Below are 12771 nucleotides of genomic sequence, written 5' to 3'. Positions count from 1 at the left end.
ATCCACTTCTGGGAATTCCTTCTACACCGCAAATAAGGTTCAGCCTGTGTTTTGTCACCCCTGTTTTGCTACTTGCTCCTGTAGCAGCTTGTGCTGGGCTTAATGCTGTACTTTGGTTTTTTATATACATTAAAATAATTGTAATAGATTACTATATCCCACCTGTCATGTCCTGATAAGCTGCACTGATTTATATTTAGCTTTTCCATGACTCTGTCCTCCATTTTCAGATGAGAATCCTGGACTAATTTCCATTAACTCCCTCCCAGGAGTTATCCCCACTGATACTGAGGAGTGTCTGTGGCTGAGATGTTGCTCCAGCAATAGTGAAAGGTCATTTGGAGTTCAAGTTAAATGTTGGCAAGGACAACTCTTACCTGGAGGACAGGACAGGTTCATCCATACCCAAGTGTTGTTCTTTGCATTCCTCAGTAAAATCTGCCAGGCTGGGCAATATGGGGGGTGTCATACCTCTGCATGGAAAGGAGCACTCAGGACAAAGTTACAAAAATGGCCTTTTTTTCACTATTTCCCAATATATACTTTCCTTATCTTACTGATATTACTTTGCAAATGAATATACTTTTGGTTTGTTCTGTGAAACCTCCAATGTGAAATGCATGCATACACTTACACACACACCCCTCCTCTCTCTCTCTCTCGCTCTCCTTTATGTCTTCTCTTACAAAATTTTCTTCTCAGCTCCCCAGCAGCAATAAATCAGTAGCATTACAGCCTTCATTTTTCCTTAAATACTGACAGTCAAAGGGTGAGATATTAACAAAGAAAAATCATGTCACAACAGCTTTGCACACTGTACAGCTTTCTGAATAGATTAAAAGGAGGCAGAGAGCTATTAATAAGCTTTTGACTTTCTGAACACTCCCATTTTTGGAATGAGACCAGCACTTTTAGTGGGGGTGAGGAGGCAGAGTGAAGAGATGGTTTCATGTAATCTTGGAAAGAGAAGGAAAACAATGAAACCAGATTTAGGTAAGCTGTGAATGAGGAGGATGGATCCCCTGAGCATGGACAGAGAAGTCCAATCCACTTCTTCCAGGACTGAACCTAGTTTTTCCCAGTGGAGAATTCCCAGTGCCTGGAGCAGCTCAGGATCAGCCCATGAAACTGCAGAGGCAGATTCCTGCTACAGTAACTGCTTGAGGTGAATCCCTGAAAACAAGGCTTAAAACACACAAACCACACAGTGGCACTCCAGGAGGAAGGGAAGAGCAAGGCCAGAAGCAAATTCTGGTGGTGCAGCAGTCTGTCAGCCCAGCAGTGAGGGAGAGGCATGCAGAGGCTCTGGTGTGAGCACTCAGTGGCTCTGCAGTCACCCTCCAGCTGTAGCTGAGCAAGAAACCCCTCTGACAGCAGCCTTAGAAAGAAATACAGTCCCTGGCAGCCACTGCTCTTGAGTATCAGCTTCTTCTACATATTGCTATAAATTCCTGCAACTCCACACTAAAGGCTTGGGCAGAGGGAGAGTTTGTGAAGAAACTTAAAATGCAGGGTCTTTGCCAGATAGTAACTGCCTTTTCTCATCTATAGTTACTCAATAAGAATCATTGCTGGAGCATGACTCTGCTCCATTCCCAGACAATACATTTGCAATCTGGCCCTTGAGCATGGGAAAATCGACCCCAGAGCATATTGCTAAAGGAAAGGCCCATAAGCACATTGGTTTAAGCTTTGGAAACACATAAACTCTAAAATTATTTGGAGGGCTTGAGACGCTTGCAGGTTTGACACTGATTTTTGTGTATTGAGTATCACAAATCTGGTTAATGCAAAACTATTGGAGTCAGAGTCTGTGTGAGTTGAAGCCCTGACACAGTTTTGTTCCATCACAGATGATGTATCAATTTATCACAACTGCAAAGAATTGACCCAAATAATTATTAGACTAAAGTAAAATTAAATAAAACAGAGACTGTAACAAGATGTAGGTTTTCACAGATTAATGTAGGCTATTGAAATATTTTGGGTTACAAGGGGCTGTTACAGAAGATCAATATCCCCCTTGCTTTTTGGTACAGGTCACGTAGGAACCAGGCACCTGCAGTGAGCTTTGGTGCTTGTTATAGTCCCTAAAGCTGCAGCTCAGCCCTGCAGCCCTCCTGGTACTGCAAGAGGAGCTGGGAGGCACAAAAACAACAAACACATCTGCTGAACCCCTCCCTCATCGTGTACAGCAGCAGCTTGGGAAGGTAGGCACTGAGCACTTCCACAGAAGGAATTACCACAGATTTGTCTTGGCAGGCAGGAGAGCCCAATTTGGCTCAGCTGGCTGTAGTGGTGGAGACAAACATCAGGCTGCTTGTTCAACCACCCAGAATAACTCCACTGTCCTCCCATCTGGTCTCCAGCCCAGTTTCCATCCTCTGTTGGAATCATTCTCCCCAACTGATTGTTCTGTAGGATTTGGGGTTTTTTCTTCTTTTTTTATTTTGTCCCCAAACCTGTGTATTAATTAAGTTTCAACAAAGAGCTGTATCATTGTTGAACAGGATATCGGACTGCTCATCTGTTTTACATAATTGATTAATTAATTACCTTGCTAATTGAGTCTCATGAAATCCTCTGTTATAGTGGAACAAGGCTAAGTCCCAAGCCACTGCTTGTAGGGCTGCATTAAAATCAGGGCATTTTGGCTGCTCAGTCTGCCCCAGACTCTGGTGCAAGTCCTGGCACAGCATGAACCCAGCTGGGCTCCTGGGCTCTGGTAGAGATGCAGAATTACTGGGTGAGGCTTGCTTTCACCTGTACCCAGAATTTCAAACCTTCTGCCCATTTTTCCAGCCCTGCAGCAGCTCTTTGCAGGCTGCCACTCTTGCTTTGCTCTCTCAGCCCCCAATCTCATTGCAGCACGTGGTGCAGCCCCCCAGCCAAATTTAGTGACGTTTTCTAGCACTTTTGGGGAAGGGTAAGTGCCAGCATGGCTGTAAAGTGAAGTGACAAAGCAACCCTCCCCTCCACTACCTGAAAACTGCACCTTGAGCTCTTCTCAAAGGCACTGCCTTCAACATGCTGTGACCTACATCTTTTCTTGGGAGCCATCACAGCTGAAATAAGGCAGAACGTGATGGATTCTCTGCTATTAAATGAAAATGGACTTTCCATGGAAATAACCACTGACAATACTTTGCATTTTAATGCCATTTCTTTTCTCCTTATTACCCCTAGATGTAGAGCATGATGTATTTTTTTACCACATGATGTTGTCTGCAAGCCAGCAGCAAGGTGGAGGTTGCAATCTTTGCCTAAACACTGCTCCCGAGGGTGCTTTCCAAACGAGCTTCAGTCTTAGAGAGCAGCAAATACTTCCCTTCAAATCTGTCCACTAAGAAAACTTTGATTCCAGTTCTAACCCACTTTCATTTAATGTGGCATAAACCTGCAGCAGCTGGGGCTGTTCAGCCTGGAGAAAAGGAGCTCTGGGGAGAACTTTGAGTCTCTTCCAGTGCCGAAAGGGGATCCAAGAGAGCTGGAGAGGGACTTGGACAAGGGCCTGGACAGGACGAGAGGAAAGGGCTTCAAAATGAGAGAGGGCAGGACTGGATTCAGTATTGGGAGGAAATTCCTCCCTGTGAGGGTGGGGAAGCACTGGACAGGTTGCCCAGAGAAGCTGTGGCTTCCCCTGCATCCCTGGAAGTGTCCAAGTCCAGTTTGGACAGGGCTTGGAGCAACCTGGGACAGTGGAAGGTGTCCCTGCCCATGGCAGGGGGTGGAACTGGATGGTCTTTAGGGTCCCTTCCCACCCAAACCATTCTGTGTTTCAATGATTCACCAAACATTCAGGGATTTAGGGCACCCACAATGGGCAGGTGAGCAGGAACCTTCCTGCTGTGCTCTGGGCAATGAGTGAAGGATGTCCTGAGACAAAGCAACCGTGTTCTGAAACAGCAAATGAAGGTCTGTCATCCCTCACCTGCATTTCCAAGAGGCCAGGGTATAAATCCACCAGCCCTCATCCATCCCACACCTCTTCAGTCCATTTTCAGTGCTGATCTCTGGCTGCTTTATGCTCTCAGCAGCAGTGGCTGAGCTCATCCCTGATGCAGGCTGCATTTCCACTCATGCTGAAGGGTCTTGGCATGGTCTGGTCTTGATGATAATTTAATCCCCAGGATCTGGAAAGGATTTAGGACCTGGAAACAGAGATGGGATAAAATCCTCCATGGTGGACAAAAAAACTGCCTCGATACGTGCATCTGCAGAAGAAGCTGGGAGCAGTGGGTGTTTATTTGTGAGCAGCACAAGGATTCCTGAGATGGGGGAAAGGAGGAAAGTGCAGTCAATCCAGAGACCAAAGTTCAAAAGTCTTAGCCTTCAAAAGTCCCTTCTAAATGGCTAAATCAGGAAGGAAAAATGCCATCTCTTTTCTTTAATCTGTCTGCAACAGTGTGAAAAAGGCTGAGGGCATCACTCCTGCCAGGATAATTTGTATGTTGGGGTGGAGGAAGGAAGTGGGCTGGTATCATGTCTTACTTCCACACTGCTGGTGAAGGTTTTGAGTAATGAATCCAGGGACTGATCCATCATGTCTGCCATTTCAAACAGCCCTGATAACCTCATGTCTTCTTGTTTTCTTCTTAAGGCTTTTGCAGATTTGCTTACACAAGTTTTCCCTGAAGAAAGATCACATTCCAGGCCTGAAATGCTCTGATTATTTACAGTTTGTCACGCTGTAATTTATATCTATTGATTGTGGCTTTTATTTACATGTGTTCATTACTTTCCTATTTTAGTCATTTATCCTCTATGTTCCCGCCCTGCTTTTTCAATTATTTCACATACTCACAGTTTATCAATTATATTGCCAAGATGCATTTAGAGAGAATAATTTGTTTCTAATGCATGATTTTTTGACAGCATGATTTGTTTTCATCCTTGCATTGAATCTTAAGATGACAATGACTCTAGGGCAGAGAATACAAAGTTGTGAAGCTTTTTGCTCTGAAGAGTTGTACTGACATGTGCAACATGCACGTGGCATTGGCAGCATTTGCTGACCTGCTCATCAGCTCCACGTTGGTTCAGCTCTTGGTTCAGCTTCCCTCCTCCCCAGGAAGCGTTAGAAAGTCCTAGAAATTTTAAGTGCTCTCTTAGTGCTGCTGCCCCACCAGGCAGCATTTCTGGTCACTTTGGAGGCTGCTAAAGCACCTGCAGGGGGCTGGCAGGGCTGCTGAGCCTTGCTGGTCCTGGCAGGTCTCAGAAATGGTGTTTGCTCCCTTTGGAGCAATCTTTAATGACAAGGATGACAGGCTCTGCCTGCCCATCACTGGGGGAAGCAGATGGATCCTTTCTGGCAAAGTGCTGTCATGAAGAGGCTCTGTGCTCAGGTGGGCTCTTAATGCACTCAGCTTCAGCCTCGTTAGTCCCTCTGCTTATCAACAGCAGTGAGGGGGTGTTCCTGCTGTCAGGCTTTTGCTTTCAGAGCTTTACAGGCTGGCAAGGCAGGAGGTGAAAGCCAAAAAGCAGAGACCCTCCCAGCATCCTGCAAGGAAGTCACAGCATGCTTTCCTCTCTGGGACTCCCTGCCTGCCTGTATCCACGGACTGAGGCAGCCTGGCCTCTGCTGCAATGGTGCCTCTCCAAAAGCTGAAGCAATGACAAACGTGCTTGCTGCAATTTGCCCTCTAAGTGGTCTCTATCCCAGGGCCAGAGGTTGCCAAGTGCAGCTGCCACCCCAGCACTTTGCCACAGCCATGGCACTGTGCAGCTCCTTAGGCCAGCTGAATGCAGGGGATCTGCTGGAAAGCACTTTGGCAGAGCTGATCCATCACTTTTGCCTCCTGTCCATGCTCATTAGCTGCCAGAGAAGAGCCAGGCTGAGCTCTGGCTCTCTGGCCCAAGGTCTCTGTGGTTCCAGCATCCCCCAGAAACACTCAGCAATATTAAGCTTCAATTTACCATTCTGCAGCTCCAAGCAGTGACAACACTAACCATGCTCCCAGTTTTGCTCATCCCATGACCAGAGGAGGATGAGGGAAGAAGAAAAGACTGTTTTGGGTGAGTGGCTCACTTTCAGAGCCATGGCACAGCAGGAAGGGAGCGAGGAGTCTGCTAGAAGTGGCACAGAGTGCACAGCAGTGCCAGCTCAGCAGTGACTCAGGCCCAGAGAAAACCTCTTCACCCTGCTGTTCTGAGGCCCAGCATTCAGCAGAAACTCCTCCATGGTTTTAGTGCCACAGCCCCAGACCCCTTTTCCTGCATGGTTTCTGTCACTGAATCCACTGTTCACAATGTTTTGCTCCCTTGATCCAACTTATTCTGCCCAGGGTTAGGGAGGATTTATGGTAAGGAGGTCTCCAGCAGCTGACAGCTCGCTGCTGAGAGCAAACCAGGGTCCTCAACAAAGCCCAGCCTGAACCCAGCCTGGGCACTGCTGTACACTGACCAGAGGTGTTGCACTCACCTCCTGCTGGTTTTATAAAAAGCCATCTAGAAGAGCCCCAAAGGGCTGGGGAGGAGCACAGGGGATGTGGAATGGTGAGACAATGGGTGTCCATCCAGCTGGTTTTCTGTCTGGGAGAGGTGAAGGTGGCTGGATGGGTGTGGTGCTCTCACAGCAGTGGCAGAGAACATTGTTCTGGAAGGTCTGAAAGGTCAAATCTGCCCTGTTTTCACATGGGACATTCTTCATGTCCCTCCTTTTCCTCCCTGCCTGTCTAGCTGCCTGCAAAGTCCTTCCCAAGTGTCTCTATCCCTGAACCCTGGACAGACAGCTCCCAAAAATCCCTTCTCAGCCAAGAGACGTGGGCTGAGCTGGACCTTTGAGCATGCATCTCCAAAAGACACAGACCTGCCTTGCAAGATGCATTTCAAAACTAAAACACTTTGTTTTTTCTAACCTGAATGCTGCATTCATGGCTTGTCAAACCCATTTTAGTGAGCAATTCATTTCTCGAGGCTGAAAGTGTCTTTCAGAAAGTGTATTTAAGAAAATATTTGGAGAAGATAAGAGGTAGTAAGAATGCAACTCTGAAAGTATTTATGTACAGAAATCAAAGTTTTTCACACTGAATTCAATAAAGTAGTATTATAGGCTTCTGAGTTTGGATTTTGTTATATAAAATTGGGAGGCAGAAGCAAATTTTTTAGGATTTTATAGTTTGTAACAGAGAGCGTAATCACTTTTCAGAGAAAAAAGCAGTAAATGTCTTACAGCTTTATGCAATGAAATTCCAAACGGGACATCAGATGGGATGTTTAATTTCCAGATTGGGTACATTACAAAAAGGTCATTTCAGTTAAAAGAAATGTATTCATTCTTTGTCCAGGGCTGTAAATCAGTGCAGCTCCACTGAAAGCATCTAATTTAAGGAGAGGGATATGGGTAGGACCTGACCTCTATTTTTTTAAGTCAAAAGGAATCACAGGAGATTCACTGTCATCCCACAGTGCTTATGAAAGACACTCTGAACCTTTGGCCTTTTTTAGAGCTTGAGTGAAAGAAGTATTTTTTAAAGGCAGGGCTGCCACATGAGAGATGCCTGCAGTTCCCAAAGTGCTGTGGGTTATGTCTCTGTGGGATTTGGGGGATGTCTCTGGGATACAAACACAAGCCCCACCTTCCAGCATCCTTAGGACTCTCTCCTACCCTGTCTGCTTTCCTTGAAATTGGTGCAGATCCAGCTGAGAGCATTTCAGTTCTGGCGGAGGAACAGCAGGACAAGCTCCATCCCTGCACGTCCCAGGCTGGCCCTGAGCAGGACAAAGGAGCTCCCTGGCCATGGGAGTGCTCAGGCTGTAAATGCACCACTGCAAACATTTCCTTCTTCAGCTCTGCAAAAAATTCCTTTTTCTCAGCCTTGTGCTCTTGGGGGTTTTCCAGCTGTTCCCACCCCACTCAACTTTCTGCACAGCAAACTCCTGCTTTTCACCTTCACTCTGACTTTGTAATCCATGGTTGGTTTCAGATCAGCCTTTCAGCATGGTAATGAATGGATTAACTTTCTGCTTTCTGAGGAGTAATAGGAAAAATGTTTCTGAATTATCAAAAAATAATTGGAATTAAATTTGTAAACGGTTTCTACAAGGGAAGTTTTTGTAATTAGTTGAATCTGTGTGATGGAAGCTATTATAAATAACAAAAAAATATTTTTACCTAATCACTGGGAAAGTGCACATTAGCTCTCTAATTAGAAGTCCCTCATGGCTCTACTACCAACTTTGGACATGAAATAATTTGTTTCATGCTTCCTTTAGCAGGCAGAGGAATTCCATCAGCTCTGTTTGTGCATGCCCACTGCTGTGAAGGCTGCTGGGACTGAACTGCCAAATTCCCACATTTTCCTCAGCAGGTCCCTGAGACTGCCCAGAGCCTTGTCCTGAGCCCAGCCTGCAGAGCCCACGAGCCAAATCCCCCTGTGCCAGGCCAGTGCAGAACCTGGGGACTGGGGAAGGTTAGCAGCAGGCTCAAACACACCTGGGTGCAGAGGATGGGATGGAGCAAAACCTTGGCTGCTCTGGGCACTCTGCTGGGGGCTTTTGATCCAGAATAAATGCCATTTCCTGCTCTCATGAGCTGGGTTGGGTTTTGCTCTAGGTTGTCTGGCCAATTGCTCTCATGTCACAGACTGGAGACTTCACTGTCTCTCCTTCCACAAAGGCTGACCCTGCCACAGGCAGAAAGGGGCTTTCCTTCTAGACACAACTCCTCCTTTAACACACCCCACCTGTTATCCCAGAGAAGTCTGGGTGACAAATTTGCCTGGTGATTAAGTCACACGAGAAGAGCTGTTGTTTAACACAATTGACCCATTTTGTGAATGGTGAACACAGATTTATCCTTGCCAAGCTAAATACCTGCTTGAACTTGCTGTGTTAAACTGAGCAGAAATGAAGATTTTCTTATGGTTGCAGAGATAAATTCATAATGTGAGTGTTGGGTTTTTTTCAGGATCACTTTGTGTGGTGGAAATCCACTTAAATGACTGAAAACACTATTTAACAAGTGAAAACACCCTCTAGCAATTAAGAATATATGACCTATTTTTTCCACTCAAGGAAATCTCTTTCCTAGCTACATTTGCCACAGTATCAAATTCTGCAAAGGGAGCTGTGCTGCATTTCATAGAGAGCCTGGCAATTAAAGCTGCTGCCCTGCTGTGCTTGCCCTCCCACCCCAGCACACACATCAGCCTGCTTGGAGACAGCCAAACAGGAAAGTGGTGATGTCCTTGCTCCAGTTTCACCTGGTGGGTAGGCAAGCAGAGGAGGTCTGTGATTGATGATGACTTCAGTTTTCCAGGGTCTAAGAATCAATTGAAATATTTATCCTTTTGAGATGAAAAGGGGAAATACAGAGGTTTGGAAATTAAGGTATTAGCTTTATCTAAGGTTCAGAGGCTTAGCAGCCCCCACAGTAATGCAGCTGCTCTCCTCATCTCCAGTTCCTCCTTCAGCTGCTCCCCACCTCACCTATCCCTGCTGGGACCCAACTCCAGGCTCTTTCCCTGCTCCATGCAGAGCAGTTTGGGATGTGGGAGCAGAGTGACCTGGCAGGATTGCCATGAGCACTGGGAAAACTGCTTGGCTGTGCTCATACAGGAGATGGAAACGCAGAACCCCCTTCAGTAAAACAGGGACAGCCCAGGAGGTGCTGCTGCAGCACTTCCAAACCAGCATGAGGGGCTTCACTAGGCAGATGGTCCCATACCCTGCTCTATGGTTGATGTTCCTTCAGGAAGGCACAACACCCTCAGCCTGCAGTGAGAGCTTGCTGGCACAGAGCCTCCTGCTGCTGGGAATTGCAGTGGATTTTAGAATGATTAGGTGAGGAATGGAATCACGGGACAGTTTGGGTTGGAAGGAGCCTTTTAGGGTCATCTAGCCCAAATGCAATGAGCAGGGACATGACCAGCAAGAACAGGCTGCTCAGGGCCCCAGCCAACCTGACCTTGAATCTTTGATTTGTTTGAAAATGTGCAGTGATACAAGTTGTAAGCCTGGATGGTAAATACCCATTTTTGTAATGTTTTGCTAATGCTGCTGGTTGTGGGCAGTAACTGCATGTTAGTTCCCAGCAACTGAGGCTGTTGCATGCAAAATACACTTTGCAAGTCTGGGAAGAAATGTAGGTGCCCCAAATTACTGAAAATCTGAGTAAGTTGCTCAGACTCTTACCTCGACACAGGAGGCAAATACCATGAAATCAATTTCTGTGCCCAATTTACTTCCAGTGACACCTGCAAACACTTTAAAGGGCAATTTGTCATTTTGCTCCACTTGTCACATTATTTCAGGTCATGGAACCATCAAGTCAAAAACTCAGGTTTGACCCTCTGCTCCATAATCCAGAAATGGAAAGTCAAAACACCCCCTTTTCTTTCCCCTCAGAAGAAAAGCCACAAATTATAAATGAAAGGAGACAGAGTGGGTAAATCACTCCTGGTTTTCTGTCGCCTCAGGCCTACTCTATTGTAAGCAACTCTTTTATTATCCCACAGCCCATGATGGGAAAGGACCATTTCATGTCCAGGAAAGTGTGATGTGCCTCGTGGCCAGTGGGTGATGGGAGGTGAACATGAACCCTCTCGGTAATTTATCCACCTCCTGTTTACACAGAGCTGCAGCCTCAAACAGCACCAGCAGTAAATGGGTATGGGAGAGAGTGACAGGATGATATTTGATGATATACTGAGCAATTTGGATGTAGGAAGCATAAAAAGAAAGCAGTAAGATGGTACTAAATGCAGTCCCTATGAGAAAAATGATGGAGGCAAACCAGTAAAAAATATATATACATAAACCAAACAAACCCATGATACAAGGGGAGGCGGAAAAGGGGGCAGAACAGAGCAGCCCTTGGCCAGAGGGTGAGGCAGGACGTGGGGAGCAGAGGAAGGTGAAGGGCACAGAAGATCAAGCAGGGGATGACCCCACACAACCTGCACAAGGGTGGGCACTGAGCACCAGGGTCCTGGGGGGCTGCTGCCCTCTGTTTTCATCCTACATGGGGGGAAGATGGAGAGGACTGAGTCTGGTGGAGCACAAACATAGCACAGCCATAGCTCAGCTGCAGCCAGAGAAGCTTTATCTAAGTGTCCCAAACCCAGCATTTGCACTGTTCCACCTCTTCAGTGGCAGTTTCTATGGGGCACTTTGATCACTCCCCCGAGCCCCTGAGTGCCCTGGTGGGGAGCCCTTGCCACAAACCCACCCCAGAGCCCTGCTGTGACCCTGCCAGCCAGGCCCTGTCCCTGCCAGGTCCCTCTCACCCTCCCAGGAGGTCACACGTCACCAGTGGCAAACAGTGACCAGGATGCTCAGCCAGGAGAGCCCTGGAAACTATTTTGTGTCCCAGCAAGTACTTTAAAAATCCACCCCTGCTTGTGAATCACATTTTATATCTAGATAAAGTTACACATACAAAATTGCTGTTATTCATCAGTGAACTCTTTTAATAATCAATTGCTAATTGAGTTCCACTGCCCTACCAGATCCAAAGCAAATCCCTTTCTGAGGCACAGGAAGTGCAGCCAATAGCATTTATCGATTATGTTTGTCACAGGCACTGGAGAGGGAAAGGAGCCTTTTTTTCTTGACCCTTCAGAAGCTGTATGCCAGCAGGTCAGGAAAACAGGAATCAGAATTACCAGAATAATTTATTACCTAAGTCCTTTTGACTCTGAGTGTGAACACATTTTCTACAGGATAAAAGTACCAGGAAATGTCTGGTACCTACCCTGACCAAGAGAGAGGTGGAAAGAAATCAGTGTAATGCTCATAAACACAGAGAAGCTGGCTTCTTTGCAATGGCTCTTGAATTTCTGCTGGAGCAGCTGCCCCAGTGAAATATATTGTACAACAGTGGCTTTTCCCAAAGGAGATTTGTCCCTAAACCCCCCTCGGTTTTGCAAGTTCTTCCAGGGTGGCTTTACCAAGCCTGACCAAGGTCTGCCTGGGGCCTGCAGCCAAACCTGAGTGAATTTTCTGTTGAGACCTGCTCTGTTTCTCTGGGCTGATCCTTGCCATTTACATATTAAACCCATCAATCCCTTGACTAACCAGAGACAATGCTCCTTACCTATATTTTTTTTTAAATTATAAATCTTGCACTTAGAACAATTTAAAACTGACTTACAGTTGCTTTCTCACTGCTATCAATCAGAGATGCACTTCAATTCCACAGTGCTCTGGGGACCCTGTAGGTTAGGAAAAGCAAATAGGAAAATTGGATGAATATTTTATTTTTGTTCTTCATTGCAATAGCCTGAAAGCAGACCATGAAATCTGCTAAAAGTAATAGGAACTGGCTGCCCTTTTAATATATCCTTTTTTAAGGTGTCTATTAGGAATCCAGAGCACAGCTCAATATTCATTCCAGCAGCACGCCTCAAGTTTTTTTTTATTCAAGCCCCAATTTCTTGTGTGTCAGACAGACTTCATGCTCTTTCTTGCTGATATTTCACTGTGGTTCAAACCCCCTTGAATGCTGCATGAACATGGATGGGAGTGTGAGCCTGTGAGAGGGAGCACCCACCCAGAGCCTCACCTGAATCTCTCAGTGTTGGACCTTGGTGCCATTTTCTCTTGGTCTGGGTCCACCTGACAACCTAAAAAGTGCCCAGAAACACTGGGCATAAACCACAGTTTTCAGCCAACACTCTATTTGTGACAATCTCCTGTATTTAGCCTTTTTTTCCTCCATATATTTTCTTTCAAAAGCCCAGCTGTGCAAAGCCATTACAACCATCACTGATGCCCCAGGCAAGCCTTTTTTTTTTGGCTTTATTTCTACAGCAGGAGGTGATTACTGAC

The sequence above is a fragment of the Haemorhous mexicanus genome, chromosome 15, assembly GCF_027477595.1.
Source record: "Haemorhous mexicanus isolate bHaeMex1 chromosome 15, bHaeMex1.pri, whole genome shotgun sequence".
Classification (NCBI taxonomy): domain Eukaryota; kingdom Metazoa; phylum Chordata; class Aves; order Passeriformes; family Fringillidae; genus Haemorhous; species Haemorhous mexicanus.
The sequence above is the reverse complement of the archived record's forward strand: the minus strand, read 5'-3'. Positions refer to the sequence as shown.